Here is a 10,899-nt window from a genome sequence, read left to right on the forward strand (position 1 = left end):
TTCTTTTCTCACTGTTAATCTGGGTAGGATTTTGGAGCTGTATAATATCATGAAAAGAGCACAGCTATTAAAAATACAGTAGCAGTGTGTATGCATGTCTATAAAGCGAGAGCACTTGCTGAAGTGCTGAACTGTGCATATATTTACACCTTGCCAGGCACAGGTCGTAGGCAGATGTACTTATACAGATAGTGCTGAATGCAGTTTCCTCCTTCCCCTCCTGATTCAGTGTGGGGTCAGCGACATCAAACAGCTCCCACAGGGAGCACTTGCAGCCCCCAGAGATCCCCGACAATTGCATTTGTTCTGACAACTGCTGCTCACCCTCAGGGTCTGCTCCACAGTGGGTTGCTGCTCACGGGCTGAGGCTCACAGCACAAAGGAACCCAAACTGTATTCTACTAGAAAAAGGAATTATAAAACCCATGTGCTGGGTGAAGGGTAAATGCCTGATGCCTCCTCCCCAAAACATGGAAGACAACAGCAGTCTCCATGCTACCCTGCACAGGCACTCTCCAAGCCATGGAAGGATCCAGCCTCTCTGTATCACCCTTGCGAATGCCACATCCGAGGAGCAGCACCACCTCCCCAGCATGCTAACTCTGCCACGCACCGTTAACAACCATGTTGTTTGGCTTCTTGACAGGCAAAAAGGGTGGTGAAAACTATACCTGTCCTTATGTTGGTGAAAGACTACTGAGCTACCTACATCTGCAAACCAAGGGGAAAGAACGTTTTCAGATGAGAGGGTGTCTGTAGCTAAACATTGCCAGCCTCTTCCTAAATTAGGGATGCCGATACATCCAGCAGCCATTATTCATATTGGTTGTCTCACTGTCACTGGAAAGCAACTACCAAAGCCTTCAGAAGTTCATATTTCAATTTTAAAGCTGAGGCTATTTTAGCTAATGCCCCCAAGGCAATTGTCTGGTCAAATGTCAGAGTTTATATTACTGAATGAAATCTCTATGTTTATGAGATCTCTGCAGTTTGGGAAGTGCATTAGACTCCATTTGAGCTTCTCAGATTATACCGTGATGTGGATATCGTCTTTTTTCCCCTCTGTTTGGAACATATCTCAATCTCCCCAGATTCCTATGAACCATTGAAAATATCTCTCTCTCTCTGTGTCATGTTTGAACGAGAGTTTCACTGTTATGTGATTTTCCCCCAACTAATTCACTTATTAAAAAAAGATAATCTTTCCATTGATGATGTTTCTGTATGGTTTTGAGTCTAATATCCTGCCAATTGGTAATTTATTTACTTTTTCTTTAGCAAAACATTGTCTGGATTTTGGTCTCCTATGACTAATGCCAAGCTTCAAACTTCATTTTAACTCTTTGACCCCCAGGATTCCCCTTTTTATCTCTCCGAGCTTCTTTTTTTTTTTTTTTTTTCAGTCACTGCAACATCAGTCACTGCATTACTGACACCGGGGCTTGGCTCCTTTGTTTTGGCACAAGAACAGTGCAAGTGTTACCTGTTGCTGCAAATTAGCTCTGACAACTGGCTTCCCTGCACGGTATGCCCTGCCCATGTTCACGAGCTGCCACTGTGCTGATTGCACGTTAGTGACCCGATGCTCATGTGACTGGATGTAAGGCATTTGGAGCCTTACATATCAATTCACACCATGTTGCTTGAAGGCATCTCTTGATATGTAAACTTTAAAAAAAAATACCTTTTTCAACCACTATGCTAGAGCACTTGCTCCTCTGCCAGATCTGAATCACTAAACCTTTTTGCCATTTTTCCTAGCACTGGGTTTGTACTCATGTTTTTAATGTCTCCTCTAGTTTGGGGTCTCTATATTTCTGAGTGTCCAGCTCACGTCACCAACAAGCGAGTACCAAATTTCATGCACTGTTAACCCCACTGAACTTGTGAGTTCAAAGAGCTCAAGATGGACACCATAACTATGGAAATGTGTTCTTTGAAGTTTGGTATTGACAGAAGATTTTATTGGCCAGAAATTCTGGACTGCTACGCTATATGGAAGAACAGCACTGATGATGGCAGGGGACATAAGTGTGAATGTTCCTATTGCAGAGAGTTTTCATACCAAAGCTTTTAACTTACATGCTCTGTACTTTTATTTTGTTTATATATACAGGCCATTCCTAGAGCAGGCTGTATTGAACATTCTCCTTTACAAGAGTGAATCTAAATAATACACTATCTAATGAAAAGCTACCTCTTTAAACACAGAACAGAGTGAACCCACTTTCCTGTTTCCACAAGAGAGAGCGGTTAGGACTCCCCTTCCTCCCCATTGTGCTCCCACTCCCCTGCACACAGTTGTGTGACCGGCAGTGGCACCCAGCTGCAGCACATCAGCACCCGCTTCACCCACCCACAAGAGCTCCCACTGTTCCTCTTGCAATTGCATCACATATCTGAAATAAGACAAAGTAAAAGGAGTATTTTAGTTGCAAGAGAGAGCATGCAGTAAGGTTCACCATACACTTTTTTCTTCTATAGTCAAGGTTTAACTTTTTGAGCTTTGTTCTCATATTTCTGCTAGATTCTCTCCATCCTTGGGAAAGCAATAGGTACCAGATGCTGACAAGATAGCACTGAGCTAAGCCCAAAAGTTACATTTTCATATTCTCTTTCATACAATGGGCATCTGTACCTTTTCCATTTATTTGTCTAAGCAAGTTCCTCCATTTCCTTCTGGGTTTTTTTTGGTTTTGTTTTTGGTTTTGTTTTTTTTTTTTTTTATATTATTGGCTGATACCCAAGTAGGTAAAGTATTTCAGTGCCATCCCATCTCTAGGTTCAAATAAAAAAAAAATGAAAGAAACAGTGTAAGGTTGATCACACACTTGTTATTAAGTCAAAGCCGGATTCAAGTGTTTGTGTGAGGTAGAATTATCTCATTCTTTTTGTCTGTGTCTTTCTGTGATCTACCAGTCAAGTATGTGATTGGATTTCAGCTCAACAAAACCTTAAATTACACACCTATTGTGCCTCAGCTAAGCCTAGTTTCACAGCACTGGAGAAGGCTCCTCACTGCTCTTTTGGCACTGTTCGATCTGGCTTCTGCTATCATCCGCAGGTTGATGAATGAGTAATAGGATTAGAAAGTCTCATCTCTGAAATGCTGTAATTGTCACATTTGGTGAATTGACAAAAGGCCTGGGTGATGGAGAGGTGCTCCGTAATGTAAAGTCATACGCTCAACCTGCACTCACCAGCCAACGCTAAGAGAATGGGTGGAATAAAAAGAATCTCTCCAGCTCTCCATTTGCCTGCAGATACACAGATACCTGCATGCTCTAAATTAACCTTTTATGCATGAGTTTGTTGGAAGGCTGAGTGCTCTGCCTCGTAAAGGATCTTATCTTGCTGTGAGAAAGATGATATACTTGTTGATTCTTTGGTTAGTGCAGGAGATTAAAGTCTAGGAGGGCTGGGAGCAGGGAGCGGACTTTCCCATCCTCCCCAGGAATCTTAAATTCAAAAGACCAGGGGAGAGACTTTCCCCCAGGCAAGCAGAAAAGCACAGCTCAAGCCACAACTCAACAGCCACGGATCTGAGCCTCCATATTCATACGGACCGCCTTTCCATCCACCATGAGGAGGGTCAGTGGCACACTGGTTCTGACACAGAAATTCCACACTTTTCTCTCTGTAGGCCCATCTATATCAGCCAAGGTACGTCTGAAAATGGACAAAGTTTTTGGGTGCTCCTGTTCCAAGTCTTATTTCAAAAAGGCAGATTTCCAAAGGAGTTTACAAGCCAAACTTGGGTAGATGTGTTAGTAAGGTACACTGGGAACCTACCTGCCTAAGTAGCTATGTGAACATAGCATTGAAAAGCCTAACAGCAGAAAACAAGCAGAACAGACAAGTAAAACCTTTCTATTTTTTCTTTCTCCTATTTACTGTTTTAATTTCCACTGTTTACAAGCAATGGCAACATCTGTTTTTAAACAAGGATGGAAAATTAAAAAATAGAGGGGTAGTTCCCTATTCTAAAGTACCATCAGCACTGCCTTCTCCTGAGAAACAGCTTCATGCAGTGCATACAAATTAACACAGAACTTTATTCCTGTTCACCTTTTATTAAAAAAAGAGTATCAAAAGCCAACATCACTTTTGCTGAAAGAATATGTCCCCAAATGCTCTACAGATGCAGCATGTGAGGTCAACATTCACCATCCGCTTTCTCTGTCAGTGTGAGTTTCATTTTAATTACAAGAGCATGTTTTGCACATTGTAAAACTACCCCTGGCTCTGACCACCATAAGAAAAGGAACGTTTAGTTCAGGAAACAGTAGCTGACCCTGTCTGCTCTTTTTCTTCCTTGGCATCAGCTTAGACTATTAACACCTTATGTGTGTTGCCTGTGTGTCCCACATATGTGTGCTCTGCATCCATTTCATGCAATACCTGTCATAAGTGCATACTAAAAGCTTCCTACTGGGAATTCTCTGCTTTGTTTGACTCTTCTTCTTGGCATCTTGCTTAGCTGTTGAATTCATCTGCTTGACAGAGAAACCTTTCTATGTACTAAAAGCTTTGTCCTTGGAAAGCTGTGACATTAGCCTTAAACACATAGAGGCCTTTTTCACCTCTCAGTTCACTTCTTAATTATTCATTCCCAACAGAGGAAATCAGGAGAAACCTCAGCAGCCAATGTAAACATTTTGTAGTAGAAGGCAATTTTTTTTTCTGCCCAAGAGCACAGTGGGACCATGATAGTTGAGTTCCTTACTAAGAAACTGCTCTGTTTTTTGTACAAGAAAAATGGGAAATAGGAATGCTTTATTTTTTGCAGGAAAGGACTGAAACAAAGCAAAACACAGCCCATTTGATGGTGACCATTTTGCTGAGAGTCCTTTGCCAAAAAATTTCAGAGAAAAGGTCCAAGTCTCCAATGTGCGTTCCATTTACAATTTTCATTTTCTTCCGCCTCAGCTCAGAGCAGCCATCCTACAAGCCCAGCTAGTACATTGTAACACAGGATAAGATCACCCAGTGGCTGTTACTTTAGAGATTTTCCACCTAACGTGGCAGCTGCTCTGAAGAATCACTTTCAGTAGAGCTGTGTCTCCCCATGGGAGCACCTTCCCCTGTTTCACACACATGATCTGAAGCGGCCACATTTCAGAGCACTCAGTTTTTAAGGGCAATAGATGCCCTGTGCAAACAATTTGCAGAACCAGGTGCTACAGCCAATATTTTTCCAGTCTCGCTGTAACCTTAACTGCAACACACAATATTGGCCTGCTCCCAGGAACCGTCAATGGGAAGCACATATAGCAACGGGCCACACACTTACTGTTTTCTTAGAGGAAGTTTGCCAGGAGTGATATGTAACTTGCACCACCTTCCTGAAACATTTCCACACTCCCTGAGCCTGCGCAGGTGTGCCCCTACTAACATCTCTCATTTCAAACGGTCTTGCTCCACCTCCCGCTCCTTCCACGCAGCCCAATCTTTTCCTCCGATTGCTTCCTTTTTCTTCATCACCTTCTCCTGGCTTCATGCCTTTTTTCTTGCTGTTCCTAATGCCTGGAACAACCTCTGATTAATGTTCAGCAAACAGCCTCCTCCACAGATCAGACCACACCCAAGCATGCTCTGTTTCTCTTATTCGGCATTATTCTGACTCCTGTCTTCCACCTTTCCAAAGCAAAGTCTCTATGTTGCTTGACAGTGAACCAGCACCTTTTGTTTCTTCAAAGCTACATAACAGCTAGTGAGTGGGCCACTCACTGTGCAAGGACCACCAGAGCTTCTCACATGAGCAGTCAATGGGACAGTTTATGTATGAAATTAGATACTATCATCCATAAACAAAGCGAAAAGTACAGCATCACCCCAGAGCTGCAGTGTGCTCTAAGATTATTTGTGTACCTGTTAACGACGATTGATAAATACCACCACATCACCTGGTAACTATTTTTTTTGAGAACTAGTGGCATGATACCATTTTCCCTTCTCCAGTTCTCCTAAGAGTCACTAGGAAGTGGAAATATCCTCATAGCTGCTTTGTTAAGGAATGAACAATGCACTTGCATTTTATGGTCCATTGATGTACATTTTTTTCTGTCAGTCTTTTTTTCACTTTAATTTATAGGTAGGTTACCAGGATACCCTGGTTTGGTGCAAGACACCATATATCTGCTACAGTCCTTTGTAAAATCCACTTCCAGGCATCATTGTCATTGGTAAGCCAACATCTAAAATAAACTGAGAACTGAAGGACAGCTTCTTTTAGTAATTAATCATGAATAAATACAGTATAATTTTTAGTTCTCAGACTGCTTTATATATATTTGACCTTTTGGGGCAAAATTTAACTTTCCCTCTTTGAAAAAAGGTAAGCTAAAATGGAAAACAGTTGGGTGACTTCTCACTGTATTAAATTTAGTTTTCTCAAGACCAGCAATACTCCCAGCATTAGACTGTTTCTGTATTAAAATCTAATTCTGAAAGTTTGACAAAGCACACATTTAACACAGGTCAGCAGTATATTGACAGGATGTTAATTTTAAATTGTGTCAGCATTTCCTGTCTTGAGTGTTAATGTCAATTAGCACCTTGCTGCATAACCTCCAAGTCCTCCCTTATTACGGGAAAGTAGCAAAGCACACAGCAAAAGCACTTCTATTCAAAACACCACTCACTATCAGCCAAACAAAGAGCTGTCATAACAAAACAGCGAGGTGAAAGTGCCTAAGCTGCTATGGATTTGAGGTTAGAAACCTTAGTCTTTTTCCTCATTCCCGATATTAAAAGTGTAAGTGTGTCAACTTGGAGCGAAAGGCTAATTACTTTGAGGCTCTTTGAAAAGCATGTTACCATTCAAAATCTCTAAGCCTGACAAAAAGCCCTTGGCTTTAGATTGCACAGTGTATAGCTCACCATAGGTCATCCGTTAGTATCCTTAACACACTCTGAAATGTGCAGTCTTACTCTGAGAAACAGGAGCATTTCTGCACACCTGCTTTTTTTGGTATTTCGCACATGCTGAGGAAAGCACATGTTCCAGTCTCCAGCATCTCAGTGAGACCTCACTCCCAGGCGCCCAGTGAACAAGCCTGGGGAATTTGCACATTTTCCTAAAGCTTTGTGTAAGGACTTCCTTGTAAACTTCACAAAATTCTCAACCTACTCCATTATTTCACAGCAGCTCGCAATATACATGCATATGTGAAGGTCTAGATGGATACACATCTAGGCCTGGTACCCTTTCTTGCACTTACCTACTCTGTTGAATTCAGCAGCGTAGACACTTGGGGTGAAAAATCTGACTTAAATCAAGAAAAAGCTCTACCATAATGTCACTGTGCCTTCACTGCCTGTCTTTCTCAGACTACAGATGTGTTCCCAGAATGACAGAAAATCTCAGGACATTTAGCCTAACTTCTGAAGAAAGCTGGCTGGTATTGCAGTCTTTTGTGAAAAAAAAAAAAATTTAATGGCAAATAGAAAATATTAGTCTTTCCCATCAGCTCTAATTCCCAGCTCTGTTGCCTTTTTAGGAAAAAAAAAATTTAAGACAAGGATTTTCAACAATTCAATGTAAAGCTAGACTGGATCACTGGAAGCTCCCATTGAAGTCCATGGGTGCTCACATTTTTAACAATGGTTGCTTACTTTTAAATAAGACTTTGGTCACTTTTTAAGTTATTGATTATAACTAGCTGGTCCTTCCAAAGAAATATTTTGGAAAGTACATTACCATCCATCTTAAGAATAACAGGGAAAAAAATAATAATAGAGAAGCATCACAGAAAATTATATAGGATTAAAATCAATTATTTGCATGCAAATCAAAAGCTTCATGGGCACAGCATTAACAATCTGTAGTGAGCTACACACTATTGCACCAAAAGTTTTGTAATTTCACTTTGAATTGTGTGTGGCTTTCCACTGAGGTAAAGCAGGCCTTCCTGTGGGTATGATTATTATCCTCTGTGTCCCGGGGGACCACAGGCAGCGAATGGCACTCATACCATAACTTACACCTGCAGCTCAGGCAGTGCATGTGGAAATCAGTTGTTCAAAGCACAAAAAGCATTTTCATACTCACCCTCAGCAAGCACCTTGTCACTTTGGTTCCTACCTTTGTTTCTCCTGAGCACCGACTCAAGGTGTGGCCAGGCATCATGCAGTAAATCTCTTGCTCTTGAGATCTGCTGTAGAGATGACACAGGCATTATGCACAGGCATTGCACTGGGTGCCTATGCTCTGCCAGATTCTAAACAAATTGGCCAAACAAATTAATGCCACACACCCTAAATTGGCTGAACAAATTAATGCAACACGCCCTTTGCACAAGGGTGCCTTTGAAGGCCAAAGACCGTGCATGTTACAGCGAGATGCATTCTACTGAACAGGGTGTTTTGAACAAATCTGTTTTGAGAAGAGAAACAGCGTATTATAGTTTCAAGTTAGAGCAGGGCTCTCACCCAAGAGCTCTTCAGATACCAGCACTGTGTGTTGACATTTAATTACTAAACTCTTAAAACAAATAATTTGTATGAGCAAATACTCCTCAATCATTTCATAATAACACAACTAGTGTTTCTTGGCAGTTAGAACAAAACCAGAAGCATGTTGAAATCACACACACAATGCCTTGTTCTGACATGGGAAGAGGTGCCAGATAGAGCAGTGTGAACCCTCCAGGCTGTGGGAGCTGATGGGATTCAGGAACTGAGAGCTGCAGTTCTGTTCCCAGGGGCTGGCAGCAAATCAGCTCCAGCAGGTTCACTTGGAGGTTGGAGTTTACTGAATTTCATTCTCCAAACAACCCTCCCTGCTTCTGCTAAAGGTCCTTTCTTCCACGAAGCCCCAAACCTCCCAGCAGAGGATTAAGGGAGTGTGCATTCTTGAGGTTTGTTGGGTGAGAGAGGTAGCTGGAAAGGCAGGAGCCTGGCAGAGGAACGGCAGGTATATGCTTTTTGTTGCTGTGTGAGTGTTGTGTACCTAAATCAATGGAGCATTTCCTACCACCTAACTTCCAGTGTGATCTGTTGCAACATTTTGCACATCTCTGCTACCAAGCAGCTAAGCTCAAAACCAGTTCTACCCAACATGTAAAACCCACACCTTCGCTTTCTCACTTCCTCCGTTAGAAGGCACGTCTCAGTGCAGCAGAAATACTGCTCCCTGGCACAGTGCTGGTCGTCTTTAAGTCGTTTTTCTCATGTTATCTATTATGTCCTCATTTTCTCATCAAGCTCTTCAGGACAATGTCTAAGACTTGTCAAGAGATTTTTCATGAAGAAGCAAAATCACGCTCCCAAAGCATGTTCCATATTCTGAGACTACCTGCTTACCTATGTAATCCCTCTCTATCTGGGACTTTGTGAAGAGTGATGTTAGAAGGATATTAAAAGAAACAAATCACTTTCTGATGAGACTTAAAATAGCTGCAGTAAAATAGCTTTGCAAATAGGAATCACAGCCTTGGCTTACTGTGTTTCTCCAGGTCCAAGCCTCAGCAATATTTTATTGTACAGCATCTGCTAGCTAGAAGATCTATTTTTCCACCCCACAGTGGTGTTTTAAAGAGACTGGCATTCCCAAATTTAATGTGAAATAATTTTTGTTTTGAGTCACGACACTGGGATCGACTGGGGCTGCTCCTTCTCTGTTCCACTTCCCTCCTTGCACTTCCACCCACCTACTCTGAACTCCTCCTTTCCTTCCTTCCTTTACTCACTGTTATACCCTGGTCTCCTTACAACTTTCTCTCCTTCACACAGTAATCCCACCATTCCCCAAGCACCTTCTTTCATGTGCATATCCATTGACACATTCCCCCTCCATCATGGTAGCGTATCCCTCCCTCCTGTTTCTACATATCTGTCCCACCTCTCCTAAGTAAAGATTTACAGTGGAAACTTGTGAGAGAAAACTTGCCTACATAACCAGTTGCTAGAAGCACACTGGTTTCAATGTGTAGGACCAGGCCTGAATTTGATGTGCAAGCATTCCTTATGAAGGTCAAGCTGGAGAGTGCTCGTTCATGGAAACTTCACCTAAAATGCCTTCTTGGCCATTAACGCTTTAATAATATTCCAAGTTTGCATCAGTGGTCTCAAACTCACTATGCCTTCAGTTAGTGGGCCTCTGAAACGCTAAGGTTGTCCCAGCATATTGCCCTCCTCTCTAATTAGGAGCCACCTATTGTGTTCCATTTTTCTCTCTGAAAATTGCCACTGCAACCTTGCTATCAGCTCAGTATCTCACCATTAGTCAGGAGGGCAAATGTGTGGTGTCCTTGACATGTCAGCTAGAAACGTCTGGCCCCCTTTCTCTCTAGGGAGCAAGTCTATAAGCTCTGTAATGCGTTTAACCTCTATCACCTCAGGGAGTAAGACTCTCCACAAGCAGTTTGCTGCCGCCCCACCCCTGAGCTAACTCATTTACCATATTCTTTCCTACAATGTTCAATAAATTACACTCCACCCTTTAAAAATTATTATGGTTAATATATGACTTGCTAAAGAGATGTTTATAATTCACATAACTCTGTGTTATAGCTTTGATCTCGTAACACAGAGCATTAATAAATGTGGCAAGGCTCTCTGACTTAATAGCCTGACTTGTATTCACATATTTAGACATGCTTGTATTTGTATACTACTCTTACCATATTACAACATATAGGGCAGATTCTGATCTCCATGTCAAAGGAGAAGACAAAAAAAAAGTAAAAAAGAGAATTAACATTGTAGGCCATCAAAAGAAATATAATGCTTTGTTAAAATTACTAATTTCTGTTGCAAAACACCGAACAGCTGGCTTTCATAGCACATCTACAAGCACGAATTTGATCTGAGTTTCTGTTTAGTTTTCATTTGAACAGGCTGATCTTTAAAGACAAGTGTATTCTTTCTGCAGTCCTCAAAGGTTTATTAAATTTG

The sequence above is a fragment of the Nyctibius grandis genome, chromosome 12 (genome assembly GCF_013368605.1).
Source record: "Nyctibius grandis isolate bNycGra1 chromosome 12, bNycGra1.pri, whole genome shotgun sequence".
Classification (NCBI taxonomy): Eukaryota; Metazoa; Chordata; class Aves; order Nyctibiiformes; family Nyctibiidae; genus Nyctibius; species Nyctibius grandis.